The sequence below is a fragment of the Nelumbo nucifera genome, chromosome 4, assembly GCF_055504915.1.
Source record: "Nelumbo nucifera cultivar China Antique chromosome 4, China Antique-T2T, whole genome shotgun sequence".
Lineage (NCBI taxonomy): Eukaryota > Viridiplantae > Streptophyta > Magnoliopsida > Proteales > Nelumbonaceae > Nelumbo > Nelumbo nucifera.
The window spans coordinates 53,168,938-53,188,304 of record NC_142652.1 but is presented as its reverse complement, the minus strand read 5'-3'; the positions used below and the strand labels follow the sequence as shown (position 1 = coordinate 53,188,304).

At 46.4% G+C, this 19,367-nt stretch overlaps 35 non-coding genes and 6 pseudogenes across 35 annotated transcripts; all 41 read left to right on the top strand.

Annotated features, from left to right (window-relative positions):
* Window positions 1-136: 136 nt before the first annotated feature.
* Window positions 137-255, top strand: LOC148798773 (5S ribosomal RNA). The gene has a single exon (XR_016072801.1). It is a non-coding gene; the product is annotated as a 5S ribosomal RNA (ribosomal RNA).
* A 355-nt stretch (window positions 256-610) lies between these two features.
* LOC148798772 (5S ribosomal RNA) lies at window positions 611-729 on the top strand. Its single transcript, XR_016073363.1, has one exon. It is a non-coding gene; the product is annotated as a 5S ribosomal RNA (ribosomal RNA).
* Window positions 730-1,084: 355 nt separating this feature from the next.
* On the top strand, window positions 1,085-1,203 carry LOC148798771 (5S ribosomal RNA). The gene has a single exon (XR_016069088.1). It is a non-coding gene; the product is annotated as a 5S ribosomal RNA (ribosomal RNA).
* Window positions 1,204-1,558: 355 nt separating this feature from the next.
* LOC148798770 (5S ribosomal RNA) lies at window positions 1,559-1,677 on the top strand. The gene has a single exon (XR_016072874.1). It is a non-coding gene; the product is annotated as a 5S ribosomal RNA (ribosomal RNA).
* A 353-nt stretch (window positions 1,678-2,030) lies between these two features.
* Window positions 2,031-2,149, top strand: LOC148798769 (5S ribosomal RNA). Its single transcript, XR_016075697.1, has one exon. It is a non-coding gene; the product is annotated as a 5S ribosomal RNA (ribosomal RNA).
* Window positions 2,150-2,504: 355 nt separating this feature from the next.
* Window positions 2,505-2,623, top strand: LOC148798768 (5S ribosomal RNA). Its single transcript, XR_016072211.1, has one exon. It is a non-coding gene; the product is annotated as a 5S ribosomal RNA (ribosomal RNA).
* A 355-nt stretch (window positions 2,624-2,978) lies between these two features.
* Window positions 2,979-3,097, top strand: LOC148798767 (5S ribosomal RNA; annotated as a pseudogene).
* A 355-nt stretch (window positions 3,098-3,452) lies between these two features.
* Window positions 3,453-3,571, top strand: LOC148798766 (5S ribosomal RNA). The gene has a single exon (XR_016072949.1). It is a non-coding gene; the product is annotated as a 5S ribosomal RNA (ribosomal RNA).
* A 354-nt stretch (window positions 3,572-3,925) lies between these two features.
* On the top strand, window positions 3,926-4,044 carry LOC148798765 (5S ribosomal RNA). Its single transcript, XR_016070949.1, has one exon. It is a non-coding gene; the product is annotated as a 5S ribosomal RNA (ribosomal RNA).
* A 355-nt stretch (window positions 4,045-4,399) lies between these two features.
* Window positions 4,400-4,518, top strand: LOC148798764 (5S ribosomal RNA). Its single transcript, XR_016075001.1, has one exon. It is a non-coding gene; the product is annotated as a 5S ribosomal RNA (ribosomal RNA).
* A 355-nt stretch (window positions 4,519-4,873) lies between these two features.
* Window positions 4,874-4,992, top strand: LOC148798763 (5S ribosomal RNA). Its single transcript, XR_016074466.1, has one exon. It is a non-coding gene; the product is annotated as a 5S ribosomal RNA (ribosomal RNA).
* A 355-nt stretch (window positions 4,993-5,347) lies between these two features.
* Window positions 5,348-5,466, top strand: LOC148798762 (5S ribosomal RNA). Its single transcript, XR_016074468.1, has one exon. It is a non-coding gene; the product is annotated as a 5S ribosomal RNA (ribosomal RNA).
* Window positions 5,467-5,819: 353 nt separating this feature from the next.
* On the top strand, window positions 5,820-5,938 carry LOC148798761 (5S ribosomal RNA; annotated as a pseudogene).
* Window positions 5,939-6,293: 355 nt separating this feature from the next.
* Window positions 6,294-6,412, top strand: LOC148798760 (5S ribosomal RNA). Its single transcript, XR_016069354.1, has one exon. It is a non-coding gene; the product is annotated as a 5S ribosomal RNA (ribosomal RNA).
* Window positions 6,413-6,767: 355 nt separating this feature from the next.
* On the top strand, window positions 6,768-6,886 carry LOC148798759 (5S ribosomal RNA). The gene has a single exon (XR_016072885.1). It is a non-coding gene; the product is annotated as a 5S ribosomal RNA (ribosomal RNA).
* A 353-nt stretch (window positions 6,887-7,239) lies between these two features.
* On the top strand, window positions 7,240-7,358 carry LOC148798758 (5S ribosomal RNA). The gene has a single exon (XR_016075195.1). It is a non-coding gene; the product is annotated as a 5S ribosomal RNA (ribosomal RNA).
* A 355-nt stretch (window positions 7,359-7,713) lies between these two features.
* On the top strand, window positions 7,714-7,832 carry LOC148798757 (5S ribosomal RNA; annotated as a pseudogene).
* Window positions 7,833-8,187: 355 nt separating this feature from the next.
* LOC148798756 (5S ribosomal RNA) lies at window positions 8,188-8,306 on the top strand. Its single transcript, XR_016072883.1, has one exon. It is a non-coding gene; the product is annotated as a 5S ribosomal RNA (ribosomal RNA).
* A 353-nt stretch (window positions 8,307-8,659) lies between these two features.
* Window positions 8,660-8,778, top strand: LOC148798755 (5S ribosomal RNA). Its single transcript, XR_016069146.1, has one exon. It is a non-coding gene; the product is annotated as a 5S ribosomal RNA (ribosomal RNA).
* Window positions 8,779-9,133: 355 nt separating this feature from the next.
* LOC148798754 (5S ribosomal RNA) lies at window positions 9,134-9,252 on the top strand. Its single transcript, XR_016070245.1, has one exon. It is a non-coding gene; the product is annotated as a 5S ribosomal RNA (ribosomal RNA).
* A 355-nt stretch (window positions 9,253-9,607) lies between these two features.
* Window positions 9,608-9,726, top strand: LOC148798753 (5S ribosomal RNA). Its single transcript, XR_016072583.1, has one exon. It is a non-coding gene; the product is annotated as a 5S ribosomal RNA (ribosomal RNA).
* Window positions 9,727-10,080: 354 nt separating this feature from the next.
* LOC148798752 (5S ribosomal RNA) lies at window positions 10,081-10,199 on the top strand. Its single transcript, XR_016074862.1, has one exon. It is a non-coding gene; the product is annotated as a 5S ribosomal RNA (ribosomal RNA).
* A 355-nt stretch (window positions 10,200-10,554) lies between these two features.
* Window positions 10,555-10,673, top strand: LOC148798751 (5S ribosomal RNA). The gene has a single exon (XR_016072513.1). It is a non-coding gene; the product is annotated as a 5S ribosomal RNA (ribosomal RNA).
* A 354-nt stretch (window positions 10,674-11,027) lies between these two features.
* Window positions 11,028-11,145, top strand: LOC148798750 (5S ribosomal RNA; annotated as a pseudogene).
* Window positions 11,146-11,500: 355 nt separating this feature from the next.
* Window positions 11,501-11,619, top strand: LOC148798749 (5S ribosomal RNA). The gene has a single exon (XR_016069397.1). It is a non-coding gene; the product is annotated as a 5S ribosomal RNA (ribosomal RNA).
* Window positions 11,620-11,973: 354 nt separating this feature from the next.
* On the top strand, window positions 11,974-12,092 carry LOC148798748 (5S ribosomal RNA). The gene has a single exon (XR_016073362.1). It is a non-coding gene; the product is annotated as a 5S ribosomal RNA (ribosomal RNA).
* A 355-nt stretch (window positions 12,093-12,447) lies between these two features.
* On the top strand, window positions 12,448-12,566 carry LOC148798747 (5S ribosomal RNA). Its single transcript, XR_016069087.1, has one exon. It is a non-coding gene; the product is annotated as a 5S ribosomal RNA (ribosomal RNA).
* Window positions 12,567-12,921: 355 nt separating this feature from the next.
* LOC148798746 (5S ribosomal RNA) lies at window positions 12,922-13,040 on the top strand. The gene has a single exon (XR_016072872.1). It is a non-coding gene; the product is annotated as a 5S ribosomal RNA (ribosomal RNA).
* Window positions 13,041-13,393: 353 nt separating this feature from the next.
* LOC148798745 (5S ribosomal RNA) lies at window positions 13,394-13,512 on the top strand. The gene has a single exon (XR_016075695.1). It is a non-coding gene; the product is annotated as a 5S ribosomal RNA (ribosomal RNA).
* Window positions 13,513-13,867: 355 nt separating this feature from the next.
* On the top strand, window positions 13,868-13,986 carry LOC148798744 (5S ribosomal RNA). The gene has a single exon (XR_016072210.1). It is a non-coding gene; the product is annotated as a 5S ribosomal RNA (ribosomal RNA).
* Window positions 13,987-14,341: 355 nt separating this feature from the next.
* On the top strand, window positions 14,342-14,460 carry LOC148798743 (5S ribosomal RNA; annotated as a pseudogene).
* A 355-nt stretch (window positions 14,461-14,815) lies between these two features.
* On the top strand, window positions 14,816-14,934 carry LOC148798742 (5S ribosomal RNA). Its single transcript, XR_016072948.1, has one exon. It is a non-coding gene; the product is annotated as a 5S ribosomal RNA (ribosomal RNA).
* Window positions 14,935-15,288: 354 nt separating this feature from the next.
* On the top strand, window positions 15,289-15,407 carry LOC148798741 (5S ribosomal RNA). Its single transcript, XR_016070946.1, has one exon. It is a non-coding gene; the product is annotated as a 5S ribosomal RNA (ribosomal RNA).
* A 355-nt stretch (window positions 15,408-15,762) lies between these two features.
* Window positions 15,763-15,881, top strand: LOC148798740 (5S ribosomal RNA). Its single transcript, XR_016074465.1, has one exon. It is a non-coding gene; the product is annotated as a 5S ribosomal RNA (ribosomal RNA).
* A 355-nt stretch (window positions 15,882-16,236) lies between these two features.
* Window positions 16,237-16,355, top strand: LOC148798739 (5S ribosomal RNA). The gene has a single exon (XR_016075039.1). It is a non-coding gene; the product is annotated as a 5S ribosomal RNA (ribosomal RNA).
* Window positions 16,356-16,708: 353 nt separating this feature from the next.
* LOC148798738 (5S ribosomal RNA) lies at window positions 16,709-16,827 on the top strand (annotated as a pseudogene).
* A 355-nt stretch (window positions 16,828-17,182) lies between these two features.
* LOC148798737 (5S ribosomal RNA) lies at window positions 17,183-17,301 on the top strand. The gene has a single exon (XR_016069353.1). It is a non-coding gene; the product is annotated as a 5S ribosomal RNA (ribosomal RNA).
* Window positions 17,302-17,656: 355 nt separating this feature from the next.
* LOC148798736 (5S ribosomal RNA) lies at window positions 17,657-17,775 on the top strand. Its single transcript, XR_016072882.1, has one exon. It is a non-coding gene; the product is annotated as a 5S ribosomal RNA (ribosomal RNA).
* Window positions 17,776-18,128: 353 nt separating this feature from the next.
* On the top strand, window positions 18,129-18,247 carry LOC148798735 (5S ribosomal RNA). The gene has a single exon (XR_016075193.1). It is a non-coding gene; the product is annotated as a 5S ribosomal RNA (ribosomal RNA).
* Window positions 18,248-18,602: 355 nt separating this feature from the next.
* Window positions 18,603-18,721, top strand: LOC148798734 (5S ribosomal RNA). Its single transcript, XR_016073488.1, has one exon. It is a non-coding gene; the product is annotated as a 5S ribosomal RNA (ribosomal RNA).
* Window positions 18,722-19,076: 355 nt separating this feature from the next.
* LOC148798733 (5S ribosomal RNA) lies at window positions 19,077-19,195 on the top strand. The gene has a single exon (XR_016072881.1). It is a non-coding gene; the product is annotated as a 5S ribosomal RNA (ribosomal RNA).
* Window positions 19,196-19,367: the final 172 nt, after the last annotated feature.

Here is a 19,367-nt window from a genome sequence, read left to right as displayed (position 1 = left end):
AAACACTCCGCTCACGTAGGAGCTTGTGCATGGTTACCAAGGGAGGAAGGCTGCATACACATTTTTTTCAAATCTAAAACAATTAATGGAAGGGAGCAAGATAGTTCATAAAGATCTAAGCGAGCATGAATTAAACGGGTGCGATCATACCAGCACAAATGCATCGGATCCCATCAGAACTCCGAAGTTAAGTGTGCTTGGGCGAGAGTAGTACTAGGATGGGTGACCTCCGGGGAAGTCCTCGTGTTGCACCCCAATTTTATTAATATTTTATTTTGATATCGTATTTGCAAATTCCATTTGTCGTTTCGGCGAGACAAACGCAAACAACGTGCCGGATACTCGGACCATTTGCGGCACGATTGTCATTACTGAATGGGAACCATGCAAAAACCGGGCTTTTGGCATTCGTCGTGCATTGTGGGCCCCGCGATAATATTGCATCTATCCGGGGGTGCGGCAGATCTGAAAAGCAAACGCTCTGCTCACGTAGGAGCTTGTGCACGGTTACCAAGGGAGGAAGGCTGCATACACAGTTTTTTCAAGTCTAAAACAATTAATGGAGGGGAGCAAGATAGTGCATAAAGATCTAAGCGAGCATGAATTAAACGGGTGCGATCATACCAGCACTAATGCACCGGATCCCATCAGAACTCCGAAGTTAAGTGTGCATGGGCGAGAGTAGTACTAGGATGGGTGACCTCCTGGGAAGTCATCGTGTTGCACCCCAATTTTATTAATATTTTATTTCGATATCGTATTTGCAAATTCCATTTGTCGTTTCGGTGAGACAAACGCAAACAACGTGCCGGATACTCGGTCCATTTGCGGCACGATTGTCATTACTGAATGGCAACGATGCAAGAACCGGGCTTTCGGCATTCGTCGTGCATTGTGGGCCCCGTGATAGTATTGCATCTATCCGGAGGTGCGGCAGATCTGAAAAGCAAACACTCCGCTCACGTAGGAGCTTGTGCACGGTTACCAAGGGAGGAAGGCTGCATACACATTTTTTTCAAATCTAAAACAATTAATGGAAGGGAGCAAGATAGTTCATAAAGATCTAAGCGAGCATGAATTAAACGGGTGCGATCATACCAGCACAAATGCACCGGATCCCATCAGAACTCCGAAGTTAAGTGTGCTTGGGTGAGAGTAGTACTAGGATGGGTGACCTCCGGGCAAATCCTCGTGTTGCACCCCAATTTTATTAATATTTTATTTCGATATCGTATTTGCAAATTCCATTTGTCGTTTCGGTGAGACAAACGCAAACAACGTGCCGGATACTCGGACCATTTGCGGCACGATTGTCATTACTGAATGGGAACCGTGCTAAAACCGGGCTTTTGGCATTCGTCGTGCATTGTGGGCCCCGCGATAGTATTGCATCTATCCGGGGGTGCGGCAGATCTGAAATGCAAACACTCTGCTCACGTACGAGCTTGTGCACGGTTACCAAGGGAGGAAGGCTGCATACACAGTTTTTTCAAATCTAAAACAATTAATGGAGGGGAGCAAGATAGTGCATAAAGATCTAAGCGAGCATGAATTAAATGGGTGCGATCATACCAGCACTAATGCACAGGATCCCATCAGAACTCCGAAGTTAAGCGTGCTTGGGCGAGAGTAGTACTAGGATGGGTGACCTCTTGGGAATTCCTCGTGTTGCACCCCAATTTTATTAATATTTTATTTTGATTTGTATTTGCAAATTCCATTTGTTGTTTCTGGGAGATACTGGAAACAATGCGTCGGATACTCGGACCATTTGCGGCACGATCGTCATTACTGAATGGCCACGATGCAAGAACCGTGCTTTCGGCATTCGTCATGCATTGTGGGCCCCGCGATAGTATTGCATCTATCCGGAGGTGCGGCAGATCTGAAAAGCAAACACTCCGCTCACGTAGGAACTTGTGCACGGTTACCAAGGGAAGAAGGCTGCATAAACATTTTTTTCAAATCTAAAACAATTAATGGAAGGGAGCAAGATAGTTCATAAAGATCTAAGCGAGCATGAATTAAACGGGTGCGATCATACCAGCACTAATGCATCGGATCCCATCAGAACTCCGAAGTTAAGTGTGCTTGGGCGAGAGTAGTATTAGGATGGGTGACCTCCTGGGAAGTCCTTGTGTTGCACCCCAATTTTATTAATATTTTATTTCGATATCGTATTTGCAAATTCCATTTGTCGTTTCGGCGAGACAAACTCAAACAACGCGCCGGATACTCGGACCATTTGCGGCACGATCGTCATTACTGAATGGGAACCGTGCAAAAACCGGGCTTTTGGCATTCGTCGTGCATTGTGGGCCCCGCGATAGTATTAAATCTATCCGGGGGTGCGGCAGATCTGAAAAACAAACACTCTGCTCACGTAGGAGCTTGTGCACGGTTACCAAGGGGGGAATGCTGCATACACAGTTTTTTCAAGTCTAAAACAATTAATGGAGGGGAGCAAGATAGTGCATAAAGATCTAAGCGAGCATGAATTAAACGGGTGCGATCATACCAGCATTAATGCACCGGATCCCATCAGAACTCCGAAGTTAAGTGTGCATGGGCGAGAGTAGTACTAGGATGGGTGACCTCCTGGGAAGTCCTCGTGTTGCACCCCAATTTTATTAATATTTTATTTCGATATCGTATTTGCAAATTCCATTTGTCGTTTCGGCAAGACAAACGCAAACAACGCGCCGGATACTCGGACCATTTGCGGCACGATTGTCATTACTGAATGGGAACCGTGAAAAAACCGGGCTTTTGGCATTCGTCGTGCATTGTGGGCCCCGCGATAGTATTGCATCTATCCGGGGGTGCGGCAGATCTGAAAAGCAAACACTCCGCTCACGTAGGAGCTTGTGCACGGTTACCAAGGGAGGAAGGCTGCATACACATTTTTTTCAAATCTAAAACAATTAATGGAGGGGAGCAAGATAGTGCATAAAGATCTAAGCGAGCATGAATTAAACGGGTGCGATCATACCAGCACTAATGCACTGGATCCCATCAGAACTCCGAAGTTAATTGTGCATGGGCGAGCGTAGTAGTAGGATGAGTGACCTCCTGGGAAGTCCTCGTGTTGCACCCCAATTTTATTAATATTTTATTTCGATATCGTATTTGCAAATTCCATTTGTCGTTTCGGCGAGACAAACGCAAACAACGCGCCGGATACTCGGACCATTTGCGGCACAATCGTCATTACTGAATGGGAACCGTGCAAAAACCGGGCTTTTGGCATTCGTCGTGCATTGTGGGCCCCGCGATAGTATTGCATCTATCCGGGGGTGCGACAGATCTGAAAAGCAAACACTCTGCTCACGTAGGAGCTTGTGCACGGTTACCAAGGGAGGAAGCCTACATACACAGTTTTTTCAAGTCTAAAACAATTAATGGAGGGGAGCAAGATAGTGCACAAAGATCTAAGCGAGCATGAATTAAACGGGTGCGATCATACCAGCACTAATGCACCGGATCTCATCAGAACTCCGAAGTTAAGCATGCTTGGGCGAGAGTAGTACTAGGATGGGTGACCTCCTGGGAAGTCCTCGTGTTGCACCCCAATTTTATTAATATTTTATTTTGATTTGTATTTGCAAATTCCATTTGTTGTTTCTGGGAGACAACAGGAAACAATGCGTCGGATGCTCGGACCATTTGCGGCACGATCGTCATTACTGAATGGCAACGATGCAAGAACCGGGCTTTCGGCATTCGTCATGCATTGTGGGCCCCGCGATAGTATTGGATCGATCCGGAGGTGCTGCAGATCTGAAAAGCAAACACTCCGCTCACGTAGGAGCTTGTGCACGGTTACCAAGGGAGGAAGGCTGCATACACATTTTTTTCAAATCTAAAACAATTAATGGAAGGGAGCAAGATAGTTCATAAAGATCTAAGCGAGCATGAATTAAACGGGTGCGATCATACCAGCACAAATGCACCGGATCCCATCAGAACTCCGAAGTTAAGTGTGCTTGGGCGAGAGTAGTACTAGGATGGGTGACCTCCGGGGAAGTCCTCGTGTTGCACCCCAATTTTATTAATATTTTATTTCGATATCGTATTTGCAAATTCCATTTGTCGTTTCGGTGAGACAAACGCAAACAACGTGCCGGATACTCGGACCATTTGCGGCACGATTGTCATTACTGAATGGGAACCATGCAAAAACCGGGCTTTTGGCATTCGTCGTGCATTGTGGGCCCCGCGATAATATTGCATCTATCCGGGGGTGCGGCAGATCTGAAATGCAAACACTCTGCTCACGTACGAGCTTGTGCACGGTTACCAAGGGAGGAAGGCTGCATACACAGTTTTTTCAAATCTAAAACAATTAATGGAGGGGAGCAACATAGTGCATAAAGATCTAAGCGAGCATGAATTAAACGGGTGCGATCATACCAGCACTAATGCACAGGATCCCATCAGAACTCCGAAGTTAAGCGTGCTTGGGCGAGAGTAGTACTAGGATGGGTGACCTCCTGGGAAGTCCTCGTGTTGTACCCCAATTTTATTAATATTTTATTTTGATATCGTATTTGCAAATTCCATTTGTCGTTTCGGCGAGACAAACGCAAACAACGTGCCGGATACTCGGACCATTTGCGGCACGATTGTCATTACTGAATGGCAACGATGCAAGAACCGGGCTTTCGGCATTCGTCGTGCATTGTGGGCCCCGCGATAGTATTGCATCTATCCGGAGGTGCGGCAGATCTGAAAAGCAAACACTCCGCTCACGTAGGAGCTTGTGCACGGTTACCAAGGGAGGAAGGCTGCATACACATTTTTTTCAAATCTAAAACAATTAATGGAAGGGAGCATGATAGTTCATAAAGATCTAAGCGAGCATGAATTAAACGGGTGCGATCATACCAGCACAAATGCACCGGATCCCATCAGAACTCCGAAGTTAAGTGTGTTTGGGTGAGAGTAGTACTAGGATGGGTGACCTCCGGGGAAGTCCTCGTGTTGCACCCCAATTTTATTAATATTTTATTTCGATATCGTATTTGCAAATTCCTTTTGTCGTTTCGGTGAGACAAACGCAAACAACGTGCCGGATACTCGGACCATTTGCGGCACGATTGTCATTACTGAATGGGAACCGTGCAAAAACCGGGCTTTTGGCATTCGTCGTGCATTGTGGGCCCCGCGATAGTATTGCATCTATCAGGGGGTGCGGCAGATCTGAAAAGCAAACACTCTGCTCACGTAGGAGCTTGTGCACGGTTACCAAGGGAGGAAGGCTGCATACACAGTTTTTTCAAGTCTAAAACAATTAATGGAGGGGAGCAAGATAGTGCATAAAGATCTAAGCGAGCATGAATAAAACGGGTGCGATCATACCAGCACTAATGCACCGGATCCCAACAGAACTCCGAAGTTAAGCGTGCTTGGGTGAGAGTAGTACTAGGATGGGTGACCTCCTGGGAATTCCTCGTGTTGCACCCCAATTTTATTAATATTTTATTTTGATTTGTATTTGCAAATTCCATTTGTTGTTTCTGGGAGATTCTGGAAACAATGCGTCGGATACTCGGACCATTTGCGGCACGATCGTCATTACTGAATGGCCACGATGCAAGAACCGGGCTTTCGGCATTCGTCATGCATTGTGGGCCCCGCGATAGTATTGCATCTATCCGGAGGTGCGGCAGATCTGAAAAGCAAACACTCCGTTCACGTAGGAACTTGTGCACGGTTACCAAGGGAAGAAGGCTGCATACACATTTTTTTCAAATCTAAAACAATTAATGGAAGGGAGCAAGATAGTTCATAAAGATCTAAGCGAGCATGAATTAAACGGGTAAGATCATACCAGCACTAATGCACCGGATCCCATCAGAACTCCGAAGTTAAGTGTGCTTGGGCGAGAGTAGTATTAGGATGGGTGACCTCCTGGGAAGTCCTTGTGTTGCACCCCAATTTTATTAATATTTTATTTCGATATCGTATTTGCAAATTCCATTTGTCGTTTCGGCGAGACAAACGCAAACAACGCGCCGGATACTCGGACCATTTGCGGCACGATTGTCATTACTGAATGGGAACCGTGAAAAAACCGGGCTTTTGGCATTCGTCGTGCATTGTGGGCCCCGCGATAGTATTGCATCTATCCGGGGGTGCGGCAGATCTGAAAAGCAAACACTCTGCTCACGTAAGAGTTTGTGCACGGTTACCAAGGGAGGAAGGCTGCATACACAGTTTTTTCAAGTCTAAAACAATTAATGGAGGGGAGCAAGATAGTGCATAATGATCTAAGCGAGCATGAATTAAACGGGTGCGATCATACTAGCACTAATGCACAGGATCCCATCAGAACTCCGAAGTTAAGCGTGCTTGGGCGAGATTGGTACTAGGATGGGTGACCTCCTGGGAAGTCCTCGTGTTGCACCCCAATTTTATTAAAATTTTATTTTGATATCGTATTTGCAAATTCCATTTGTCGTTTCGGCGAGACAAACGCAAACAACGTGCCGGATACTCGGACCATTTGCGGCACGATTGTCATTACTGAATGGGAACCGTGCAAAAACCGGGCTTTTGGCATTCGTCGTGCATTGTGGGCCCCGCGATAGTATTGCATCTATCAGGGGGTGCGGCAGATCTGAAAAGCAAACACTCTGCTCACGTAGGAGCTTGTGCACGGTTACCAAGGGAGGAAGGCTGCATACACAGTTTTTTCAAGTCTAAAACAAATAATGGAGGGGAGCAAGATAGTGCATAAAGATCTAAGCGAGCATGAATTAAACGGGTGCGATCATACCAGCACAAATGCACCGGATCCCATCAGAACTCCGAAGTTAAGCGTGCTTGGGCGAGAGTAGTACTAGGATGGGTGACCTCCTCGGAAGTCCTCGTGTTGCACCCCAATTTTATTAATATTTTATTTTGATTTGTATTTGCAAATTCCATTTGTTGTTTCTGGGAGATACTGGAAACAATGCGTCGGATACTCGGACCATTTGCGGCACGATCGTCATTACTGAATGGCCACGATGCAAGAACCGGGCTTTCGGCATTCGTCATGCATTGTGGGCCCCGCGATAGTATTGCATCTATCCGGAGGTGCGGCAGATCTGAAAAGCAAACACTCCGCTCACGTAGGAACTTGTGCACGGTTACCAAGGGAAGAAGGCTGCATACACATTTTTTTCAAATCTAAAACAATTAATGGAAGGGAGCAAGATAGTTCATAAAGATCTAAGCGAGCATGAATTAAACGGGTGCGATCATACCAGCACTAATGCACCGGATCCCATCAGAACTCCGAAGTTAAGTGTGCTTGGGCGAGAGTAGTATTAGGATGGGTGACCTGCTGGGAAGTCCTTGTGTTGCACCCCAATTTTATTAATATTTTATTTCGATATCGTATTTGCAAATTCCATTTGTCGTTTCGGCGAGACAAACGCAAACAACGCGCCGGATACTCGGACCATTTGCGGCACGATTGTCATTACTGAATGGGAACCGTGAAAAAACCGGGCTTTTGGCATTCGTCGTGCATTGTGGGCCCCGCGATAGTATTGCATCTATCCGGGGGTGCGGCAGATCTGAAAAGCAAACACTCTGCTCACGTAAGAGTTTGTGCACGGTTACCAAGGGAGGAAGGCTGCATACACAGTTTTTTCAAGTCTAAAACAATTAATGGAGGGGAGCAAGATAGTGCATAATGATCTAAGCGAGCATGAATTAAACGGGTGCGATCATACTAGCACTAATGCACAGGATCCCATCAGAACTCCGAAGTTAAGCTTGCTTGGGCGAGATTGGTACTAGGATGGGTGACCTCCTGGGAAGTCCTCGTGTTGCACCCCAATTTTATTAAAATTTTATTTTGATATCGTATTTGCAAATTCCATTTGTCGTTTCGGCGAGACAAACGCAAACAACGTGCCGGATACTCGGACCATTTGCGGCACGATTGTCATTACTGAATGGGAACCGTGCAAAAACCGGGCTTTTGGCATTTGTCGTGCATTGTGGGCCCCGCGATAGTATTGCATCTATCAGGGGGTGCGGCAGATCTGAAAAGCAAACACTCTGCTCACGTAGGAGCTTGTGCACGGTTACCAAGGGAGGAAGGCTGCATACACAGTTTTTTCAAGTCTAAAACAAATAAAGGAGGGGAGCAAGATAGTGCATAAAGATCTAAGCGAGCATGAATTAAACGGGTGCGATCATACCAGCACAAATGCACCGGATCCCATCAGAACTCCGAAGTTAAGCGTGCTTGGGCGAGAGTAGTACTAGGATGGGTGACCTCCTCGGAAGTCCTCGTGTTGCACCCCAATTTTATTAATATTTTATTTTGATTTGTATTTGCAAATTCCATTTGTTGTTTCTGGGAGATACTGGAAACAATGCGTCGGATACTCGGACCATTTGCGGCACGATCGTCATTACTGAATGGCCACGATGCAAGAACCGGGCTTTCGGCATTCGTCATGCATTGTGGGCCCCGCGATAGTATTGCATCTATCCGGAGGTGCGGCAGATCTGAAAAACAAACACTCTGCTCACGTAGGAGCTTGTGCACGGTTACCAAGGGAGGAAGGCTGCATACACAGTTTTTTCAAGTCTAAAACAATTAATGGAGGGGAGCAAGATAGTGCATAAAGATCTAAGCGAGCATGAATTAAACGGGTGCGATCATACCAGCACTAATGCACAGGATCCCATCAGAACTCCGAAGTTAAGCGTGCTTGGGCGAGAGTAGTACAAGGATGGGTGACCTCCTGGGAAGTCCTTGTGTTGCACCCCAATTTTATTAATATTTTATTTCGATATCGTATTTGCAAATTCCATTTGTCGTTTCGGCGACACAAACTCAAACAACGCGCCGGATACTCGGACCATTTGCGGCACGATCGTCATTACTGAATGGGAACCGTGCAAAAACCGGGCTTTTGGCATTCGTCGTGCATTGTGGGCCCCGCGATAGTATTGCATCTATCCGGGGGTGCGGCAGATCTGAAAAGCAAACACTCTGCTCACGTAGGAGCTTGTGCACGGTTACCAAGGGAGGAAGGCTGCATACACAGTTTTTTCAAGTCTAAAACAATTAATGGAGGGGAGCAAGATAGTGCATAAAGATCTAAGCGAGCATGAATTAAACGGGTGCTATAATACCAGCACTAATGCACCGGATCCCATCAGAACTCCGAAGTTAAGTGTGCATGGGCGGGAGTAGTCCTAGGATGGGTGACCTCCTGGGAAGTCCTCGTGTTGCACCCCAATTTCATTAATATTTTATTTCGATATCGTATTTGCAAATTCCATTTGTCGTTTCGGCGAGACAAACGCAAACAACGCGCCGGATACTCGGACCATTTGCGGCACGATTGTCATTTCTGAATGGGAACCGTGAAAAAACCGGGCTTTTGGCATTCGTCGTGCATTGTGGGCCCCGCGATAGTATTGCATCTATCCGGGGGTGCGGCAGATCTAAAAAGCAAACACTCTGCTCACGTAAGAGCTAGTGCACGGTTACCAAGGGAGGAAGGCTGCATACACAGTTTTTTCAAGTCTAAAACAATTATTGGAGGGGAGCAAGATAGTGCATAAAGATCTAAGCGAGCATGAATTAAACGGGTGCGATCATTCCAGTACTAATGCACCGGATCCCATCAGAACTCCGAAGTTAAGCGTGCTTGGGCGAGAGTAGTACTAGGATGGGTGACCTCCTGGGAAGTCCTCGTGTTGCACCCCAATTTTATTAATATTTTATTTTGATTTGTATTTGCAAATTCCATTTGTTGTTTCTAGGAGACAACTGGAAACAATGCGTCGGATACTCGGACCATTTGCGGCACGATCGTCATTACTGAATGGCAACGATGCAAGAACCGGGCTTTCGGCATTCGTCATGCATTGTGAGCCCCGCGATAGTGTTGCATCTATCCAGGGGTGCGGCAGATCTGAAATGCAAACACTCTGCTCACGTAGGAGCTTGTGCACGGTTACCAAGGGAGGAAGGCTGCATACACAGTTTTTTCAAATCTAAAACAATTAATGGAGGGGAGCAAGATAGTGCATAAAGATCTAAGCGAGCATGAATTAAACGGGTGCGATCATACCAGCACTAATGCACCGGATCCCATCAGAACTCCGAAGTTAAGTGTGCTTGGGCGAGCGTAGTACTAGGATGGGTGACCTCCTGTGAAGTCCTTGTGTTGCACCCCAATTTTATTAATATTTTATTTCGATATCGTATTTGCAAATTCCATTTGTCGTTTCGGCGAGACAAACGCAAACAACGCGCCGGATACTCGGACCATTTGCGGCACAATCGTCATTACTGAATGAGAACCGTGCAAAAACCGGGCTTTTGGCATTCGTCGTGCATTGTGGGCCCCGCGATAGTATTGCATCTATCCGGGGGTGCGACAGATCTGAAAAGCAAACACTCTGCTCACGTAGGAGCTTGTGCACGGTTACCAAGGGAGGAATGCTGCATACACAGTTTTTTCAAGTCTAAAACAATTAATGGAGGGGAGCAAGATAGGGCACAAAGATCTAAGCGAGCATGAATTAAACGGGTGCGATCATACCAGCACTAATGCACCGGATCTCATCAGAACTCCGAAGTTAAGCGTGCTTGGGCGAGAGTAGTACTAGGAAGGGTGACCTCCTGGGAAGTCCTCGTGTTGCACCCCAATTTTATTAATATTTTATTTTGATTTGTATTTGCAAATTACATTTGTTGTTTCTGGGAGACAACTGGAAACAATGCGTCGGATACTCGGACCATTTGCGGCACGATCGTCATTACTGAATGGCAACGATGCAAGAACCGGGCTTTCGGCATTCGTCGTGCATTGTGGGCCCCGCGATAGTATTGCATCTATCCGGAGGTGCGGCAGATCTGAAAAGCAAACACTCTGCTCACGTAGGAGCTTGTGCACGGTTACCAAGGGAGGAAGGCTGCATACACAGTTTTTTCAAGTCTAAAACAATTAATGGAGGGGAGCAAGATAGTGCATAAAGATCTAAGCGAGCATGAATTAAACGGGTGCGATCATACCAGCACTAATGCACAGGATCCCATCAGAACTCCGAAGTTAAGCGTGCTTGGGCGAGAGTAGTACAAGGATATAGACCTCCTGGGAAGTCCTTGTGTTGCACCCCAATTTTATTAATATTTTATTTCGATATCGTATTTGCAAATTCCATTTGTCGTTTCGGCGACACAAACTCAAACAACGCGCCGGATACTCGGACCATTTGCGGCACGATCGTCATTACTGAATGGGAACCGTGCAAAAACCGGGCTTTTGGCATTCGTCGTGCATTGTGGGCCCCGCGATAGTATTGCATCTATCCGGGGGTGCGGTAGATCTGAAAAGCAAACACTCTGCTCACGTAGGAGCTTGTGCACGGTTACCAAGGGAGGAATGCTGCATACACAGTTTTTTCAAGTCTAAAACAATTAATGGAGGGGAGCAAGATAGGGCACAAAGATCTAAGCGAGCATGAATTAAACGGGTGCGATCATACCAGCACTAATGCACCGTATCTCATCAGAACTCCGAAGTTAAGCGTGCTTGGGCGAGAGTAGTACTAGGAAGGGTGACCTCCTGGGAAGTCCTCGTGTTGCACCCCAATTTTATTAATATTTTATTTTGATTTGTATTTGCAAATTCCATTTGTTGTTTCTGGGAGACAACTGGAAACAATGCGTCGGATACTCGGACCATTTGCGGCACGATCGTCATTACTGAATGGCAACGATGCAAGAACCGGGCTTTCGGCATTCGTCGTGCATTGTGGGCCCCGCGATAGTATTGCATCTATCCGGAGGTGCGGCAGATCTGAAAAGCAAACACTCTGCTCACGTAGGAGCTTGTGCACGGTTACCAAGGGAGGAAGGCTGCATACACAGTTTTTTCAAGTCTAAAACAATTAATGGAGGGGAGCAAGATAGTGCATAAAGATCTAAGCGAGCATGAATTAAACGGGTGCGATCATACCAGCACTAATGCACCGGATCCCATCAGAACTCCGAAGTTAAGTGTGCATGGGCGAGAGTAGTACTAGGATGGGTGACCTCCTGGGAAGTCATCGTGTTGCACCCCAATTTTATTAATATTTTATTTCGATATCGTATTTGCAAATTCCATTTGTCGTTTCGGTGAGACAAACGCAAACAACGTGCCGGATACTCGGTCCATTTGCGGCACGATTGTCATTACTGAATGGCAACGATGCAAGAACCGGGCTTTCGGCATTCGTCGTGCATTGTGGGCCCCGCGATAGTATTGCATCTATCCGGAGGTGCGGCAGATCTGAAAAGCAAACACTCCGCTCACGTAGGAGCTTGTGCACGGTTACCAAGGGAGGAAGGCTGCATACACATTTTTTTCAAATCTAAAACAATTAATGGAAGGGAGCAAGATAGTTCATAAAGATCTAAGCGAGCATGAATTAAACGGGTGCGATCATACCAGCACAAATGCACCGGATCCCATCAGAACTCCGAAGTTAAGTGTGCTTGGGTGAGAGTAGTACTAGGATGGGTGACCTCCGGGCAAATCCTCGTGTTGCACCCCAATTTTATTAATATTTTATTTCGATATCGTATTTGCAAATTCCATTTGTCGTTTCGGTGAGACAAACGCAAACAACGTGCCGGATACTCGGACCATTTGCGGCACGATTGTCATTACTGAATGGGAACCGTGCTAAAACCGGGCTTTTGGCATTCGTCGTGCATTGTGGGCCCCGCGATAGTATTGCATCTATCCGGGGGTGCGGCAGATCTGAAATGCAAACACTCTGCTCACGTACGAGCTTGTGCACGGTTACCAAGGGAGGAAGGCTGCATACACAGTTTTTTCAAATCTAAAACAATTAATGGAGGGGAGCAAGATAGTGCATAAAGATCTAAGCGAGCATGAATTAAATGGGTGCGATCATACCAGCACTAATGCACAGGATCCCATCAGAACTCCGAAGTTAAGCGTGCTTGGGCGAGAGTAGTACTAGGATGGGTGACCTCTTGGGAATTCCTCGTGTTGCACCCCAATTTTATTAATATTTTATTTTGATTTGTATTTGCAAATTCCATTTGTTGTTTCTGGGAGATACTGGAAACAATGCGTCGGATACTCGGACCATTTGCGGCACGATCGTCATTACTGAATGGCCACGATGCAAGAACCGGGCTTTCGGCATTCGTCATGCATTGTGGGCCCCGCGATAGTATTGCATCTATCCGGAGGTGCGGCAGATCTGAAAAGCAAACACTCCGCTCACGTAGGAACTTGTGCACGGTTACCAAGGGAAGAAGGCTGCATAAACATTTTTTTCAAATCTAAAACAATTAATGGAAGGGAGCAAGATAGTTCATAAAGATCTAAGCGAGCATGAATTAAACGGGTGCGATCATACCAGCACTAATGCATCGGATCCCATCAGAACTCCGAAGTTAAGTGTGCTTGGGCGAGAGTAGTATTAGGATGGGTGACCTCCTGGGAAGTCCTTGTGTTGCACCCCAATTTTATTAATATTTTATTTCGATATCGTATTTGCAAATTCCATTTGTCGTTTCGGCGAGACAAACTCAAACAACGCGCCGGATACTCGGACCATTTGCGGCACGATCGTCATTACTGAATGGGAACCGTGCAAAAACCGGGCTTTTGGCATTCGTCGTGCATTGTGGGCCCCGCGATAGTATTAAATCTATCCGGGGGTGCGGCAGATCTGAAAAACAAACACTCTGCTCACGTAGGAGCTTGTGCACGGTTACCAAGGGGGGAATGCTGCATACACAGTTTTTTCAAGTCTAAAACAATTAATGGAGGGGAGCAAGATAGTGCATAAAGATCTAAGCGAGCATGAATTAAACGGGTGCGATCATACCAGCATTAATGCACCGGATCCCATCAGAACTCCGAAGTTAAGTGTGCATGGGCGAGAGTAGTACTAGGATGGGTGACCTCCTGGGAAGTCCTCGTGTTGCACCCCAATTTTATTAATATTTTATTTCGATATCGTATTTGCAAATTCCATTTGTCGTTTCGGCAAGACAAACGCAAACAACGCGCCGGATACTCGGACCATTTGCGGCACGATTGTCATTACTGAATGGGAACCGTGAAAAAACCGGGCTTTTGGCATTCGTCGTGCATTGTGGGCCCCGCGATAGTATTGCATCTATCCGGGGGTGCGGCAGATCTGAAAAGCAAACACTCCGCTCACGTAGGAGCTTGTGCACGGTTACCAAGGGAGGAAGGCTGCATACACATTTTTTTCAAATCTAAAACAATTAATGGAGGGGAGCAAGATAGTGCATAAAGATCTAAGCGAGCATGAATTAAACGGGTGCGATCATACCAGCACTAATGCACTGGATCCCATCAGAACTCCGAAGTTAATTGTGCTTGGGCGAGCGTAGTAGTAGGATGAGTGACCTCCTGGGAAGTCCTCGTGTTGCACCCCAATTTTATTAATATTTTATTTCGATATCGTATTTGCAAATTCCATTTGTCGTTTCGGCGAGACAAACGCAAACAACGCGCCGGATACTCGGACCATTTGCGGCACAATCGTCATTACTGAATGGGAACCGTGCAAAAACCGGGCTTTTGGCATTCGTCGTGCATTGTGGGCCCCGCGATAGTATTGCATCTATCCGGGGGTGCGACAGATCTGAAAAGCAAACACTCTGCTCACGTAGGAGCTTGTGCACGGTTACCAAGGGAGGAAGCCTACATACACAGTTTTTTCAAGTCTAAAACAATTAATGGAGGGGAGCAAGATAGTGCACAAAGATCTAAGCGAGCATGAATTAAACGGGTGCGATCATACCAGCACTAATGCACCGGATCTCATCAGAACTCCGAAGTTAAGCATGCTTGGGCGAGAGTAGTACTAGGATGGGTGACCTCCTGGGAAGTCCTCGTGTTGCACCCCAATTTTATTAATATTTTATTTTGATTTGTATTTGCAAATTCCATTTGTTGTTTCTGGGAGACAACAGGAAACAATGCGTCGGATGCTCGGACCATTTGCGGCACGATCGTCATTACTGAATGGCAACGATGCAAGAACCGGGCTTTCGGCATTCGTCATGCATTGTGGGCCCCGCGATAGTATTGGATCGATCCGGAGGTGCTGCAGATCTGAAAAGCAAACACTCCGCTCACGTAGGAGCTTGTGCACGGTTACCAAGGGAGGAAGGCTGCATACACATTTTTTTCAAATCTAAAACAATTAATGGAAGGGAGCAAGATAGTTCATAAAGATCTAAGCGAGCATGAATTAAACGGGTGCGATCATACCAGCACAAATGCACCGGATCCCATCAGAACTCCGAAGTTAAGTGTGCTTGGGCGAGAGTAGTACTAGGATGGGTGACCTCCGGGGAAGTCCTCGTGTTGCACCCCAATTTTATTAATATTTTATTTCGATATCGTATTTGCAAATTCCATTTGTCGTTTCGGTGAGACAAACGCAAACAACGTGCCGGATACTCGGACCATTTGCGGCACGATTGTCATTACTGAATGGGAACCATGCAAAAACCGGGCTTTTGGCATTCGTCGTGCATTGTGGGCCCCGCGATAATATTGCATCTATCCGGGGGTGCGGCAGATCTGAAATGCAAACACTCTGCTCACGTACGAGCTTGTGCACGGTTACCAAGGGAGGAAGGCTGCATACACATTTTTTTCAAATCTAAAACAATTAATGGAAGGGAGCATGATAGTTCATAAAGATCTAAGCGAGCATGAATTAAACGGGTGCGATCATACCAGCACAAATGCACCGGATCCCATCAGAACTCCGAAGTTAAGTGTGTTTGGGTGAGAGTAGTACTAGGATGGGTGACCTCCGGGGAAGTCCTCGTGTTGCACCCCAATTTTATTAATATTTTATTTCGATATCGTATTTGCAAATTCCTTTTGTCGTTTCGGTGAGACAAACGCAAACAACGTGCCGGATACTCGGACCATTTGCGGCACGATTGTCATTACTGAATGGGAACCGTGCAAAAACCGGGCTTTTGGCATTCGTCGTGCATTGTGGGCCCCGCGATAGTATTGCATCTATCAGGGGGTGCGGCAGATCTGAAAAGCAAACACTCTGCTCACGTAGGAGCTTGTGCACGGTTACCAAGGGAGGAAGGCTGCATACACAGTTTTTTCAAGTCTAAAACAATTAATGGAGGGGAGCAAGATAGTGCATAAAGATCTAAGCGAGCATGAATAAAACGGGTGCGATCATACCTGCACTAATGCACCGGATCCCAACAGAACTCCGAAGTTAAGCGTGCTTGGGTGAGAGTAGTACTAGGATGGGTGACCTCCTGGGAATTCCTCGTGTTGCACCCCAATTTTATTAATATTTTATTTTGATTTGTATTTGCAAATTCCATTTGTTGTTTCTGGGAGATTCTGGAAACAATGCGTCGGATACTCGGACCATTTGCGGCACGATCGTCATTACTGAATGGCCACGATGCAAGAACCGGGCTTTCGGCATTCGTCATGCATTGTGGGCCCCGCGATAGTATTGCATCTATCCGGAGGTGCGGCAGATCTGAAAAGCAAACACTCCGTTCACGTAGGAACTTGTGCACGGTTACCAAGGGAAGAAGGCTGCATACACATTTTTTTCAAATCTAAAACAATTAATGGAAGGGAGCAAGATAGTTCATAAAGATCTAAGCGAGCATGAATTAAACGGGTAAGATCATACCAGCACTAATGCACCGGATCCCATCAGAACTCCGAAGTTAAGTGTGCTTGGGCGAGAGTAGTATTAGGATGGGTGACCTCCTGGGAAGTCCTTGTGTTGCACCCCAATTTTATTAATATTTTATTTCGATATCGTATTTGCAAATTCCATTTGTCGTTTCGGCGAGACAAACGCAAACAACGCGCCGGATACTCGGACCATTTGCGGCACGATTGTCATTACTGAATGGGAACCGTGAAAAAACCGGGCTTTTGGCATTCGTCGTGCATTGTGGGCCCCGCGATAGTATTGCATCTATCCGGGGGTGCGGCAGATCTGAAAAGCAAACACTCTGCTCACGTAAGAGTTTGTGCACGGTTACCAAGGGAGGAAGGCTGCATACACAGTTTTTTCAAGTCTAAAACAATTAATGGAGGGGAGCAAGATAGTGCATAATGATCTAAGCGAGCATGAATTAAACGGGTGCGATCATACTAGCACTAATGCACAGGATCCCATCAGAACTCCGAAGTTAAGCGTGCTTGGGCGAGATTGGTACTAGGATGGGTGACCTCCTGGGAAGTCCTCGTGTTGCACCCCAATTTTATTAAAATTTTATTTTGATATCGTATTTGCAAATTCCATTTGTCGTTTCGGCGAGACAAACGCAAACAACGTGCCGGATACTCGGACCATTTGCGGCACGATTGTCATTACTGAATGGGAACCGTGCAAAAACCGGGCTTTTGGCATTCGTCGTGCATTGTGGGCCCCGCGATAGTATTGCATCTATCAGGGGGTGCGGCAGATCTGAAAAGCAAACACTCTGCTCACGTAGGAGCTTGTGCACGGTTACCAAGGGAGGAAGGCTGCATACACAGTTTTTTCAAGTCTAAAACAAATAATGGAGGGGAGCAAGATAGTGCATAAAGATCTAAGCGAGCATGAATTAAACGGGTGCGATCATACCAGCACAAATGCACCGGATCCCATCAGAACTCCGAAGTTAAGCGTGCTTGGGCGAGAGTAGTACTAGGATGGGTGACCTCCTCGGAAGTCCTCGTGTTGCACCCCAATTTTATTAATATTTTATTTTGATTTGTATTTGCAAATTCCATTTGTTGTTTCTGGGAGATACTGGAAACAATGCGTCGGATACTCGGACCATTTGCGGCACGATCGTCATTACTGAATGGCCACGATGCAAGAACCGGGCTTTCGGCATTCGTCATGCATTGTGGGCCCCGCGATAGTATTGCATCTATCCGGAGGTGCGGCAGATCTGAAAAGCAAACACTCCGCTCACGTAGGAACTTGTGCACGGTTACCAAGGGAAGAAGGCTGCATACACATTTTTTTCAAATCTAAAACAATTAATGGAAGGGAGCAAGATAGTTCATAAAGATCTAAGCGAGCATGAATTAAACGGGTGCGATCATACCAGCACTAATGCACCGGATCCCATCAGAACTCCGAAGTTAAGTGTGCTTGGGCGAGAGTAGTATTAGGATGGGTGACCTGCTGGGAAGTCCTTGTGTTGCACCCCAATTTTATTAATATTTTATTTCGATATCGTATTTGCAAATTCCATTTGTCGTTTCGGCGAGACAAACGCAAACAACGCGCCGGATACTCGGACCATTTGCGGCACGATTGTCATTACTGAATGGGAACCGTGAAAAAACCGGGCTTTTGGCATTCGTCGTGCATTGTGGGCCCCGCGATAGTATTGCATCTATCCGGGGGTGCGGCAGATCTGAAAAGCAAACACTCTGCTCACGTAAGAGTTTGTGCACGGTTACCAAGGGAGGAAGGCTGCATACACAGTTTTTTCAAGTCTAAAACAATTAATGGAGGGGAGCAAGATAGTGCATAATGATCTAAGCGAGCATGAATTAAACGGGTGCGATCATACCAGCACTAATGCACCGGATCCCATCAGAACTCCGAAGTTAAGTGTGCATGGGCGAGATTGGTACTAGGATGGGTGACCTCCTGGGAAGTCCTCGTGTTGCACCCCAATTTTATTAAAATTTTATTTTGATATCGTATTTGCAAATTCCATTTGTCGTTTCGGCGAGACAAACGCAAACAACGTGCCGGATACTCGGACCATTTGCGGCACGATTGTCATTACTGAATGGGAACCGTGCAAAAACCGGGCTTTTGGCATTTGTCGTGCATTGTGGGCCCCGCGATAGAATTGCATCTATCAGGGGGTGCGGCAGATCTGAAAAGCAAACACTCTGCTCACGTAGGAGCTTGTGCACGGTTACCAAGGGAGGAAGGCTGCATACACAGTTTTTTCAAGTCTAAAACAAATAAAGGAGGGGAGCAAGATAGTGCATAAAGATCTAAGCGAGCATGAATTAAACGGGTGCGATCATACCAGCACAAATGCACCGGATCCCATCAGAACTCCGAAGTTAAGCGTGCTTGGGCGAGAGTAGTACTAGGATGGGTGACCTCCTCGGAAGTCCTCGTGTTGCACCCCAATTTTATTAATATTTTATTTTGATTTGTATTTGCAAATTCCATTTGTTGTTTCTGGGAGATACTGGAAACAATGCGTCGGATACTCGGACCATTTGCGGCACGATCGTCATTACTGAATGGCCACGATGCATGAACCGGGCTTTCGGCATTCGTCATGCATTGTGGGCCCC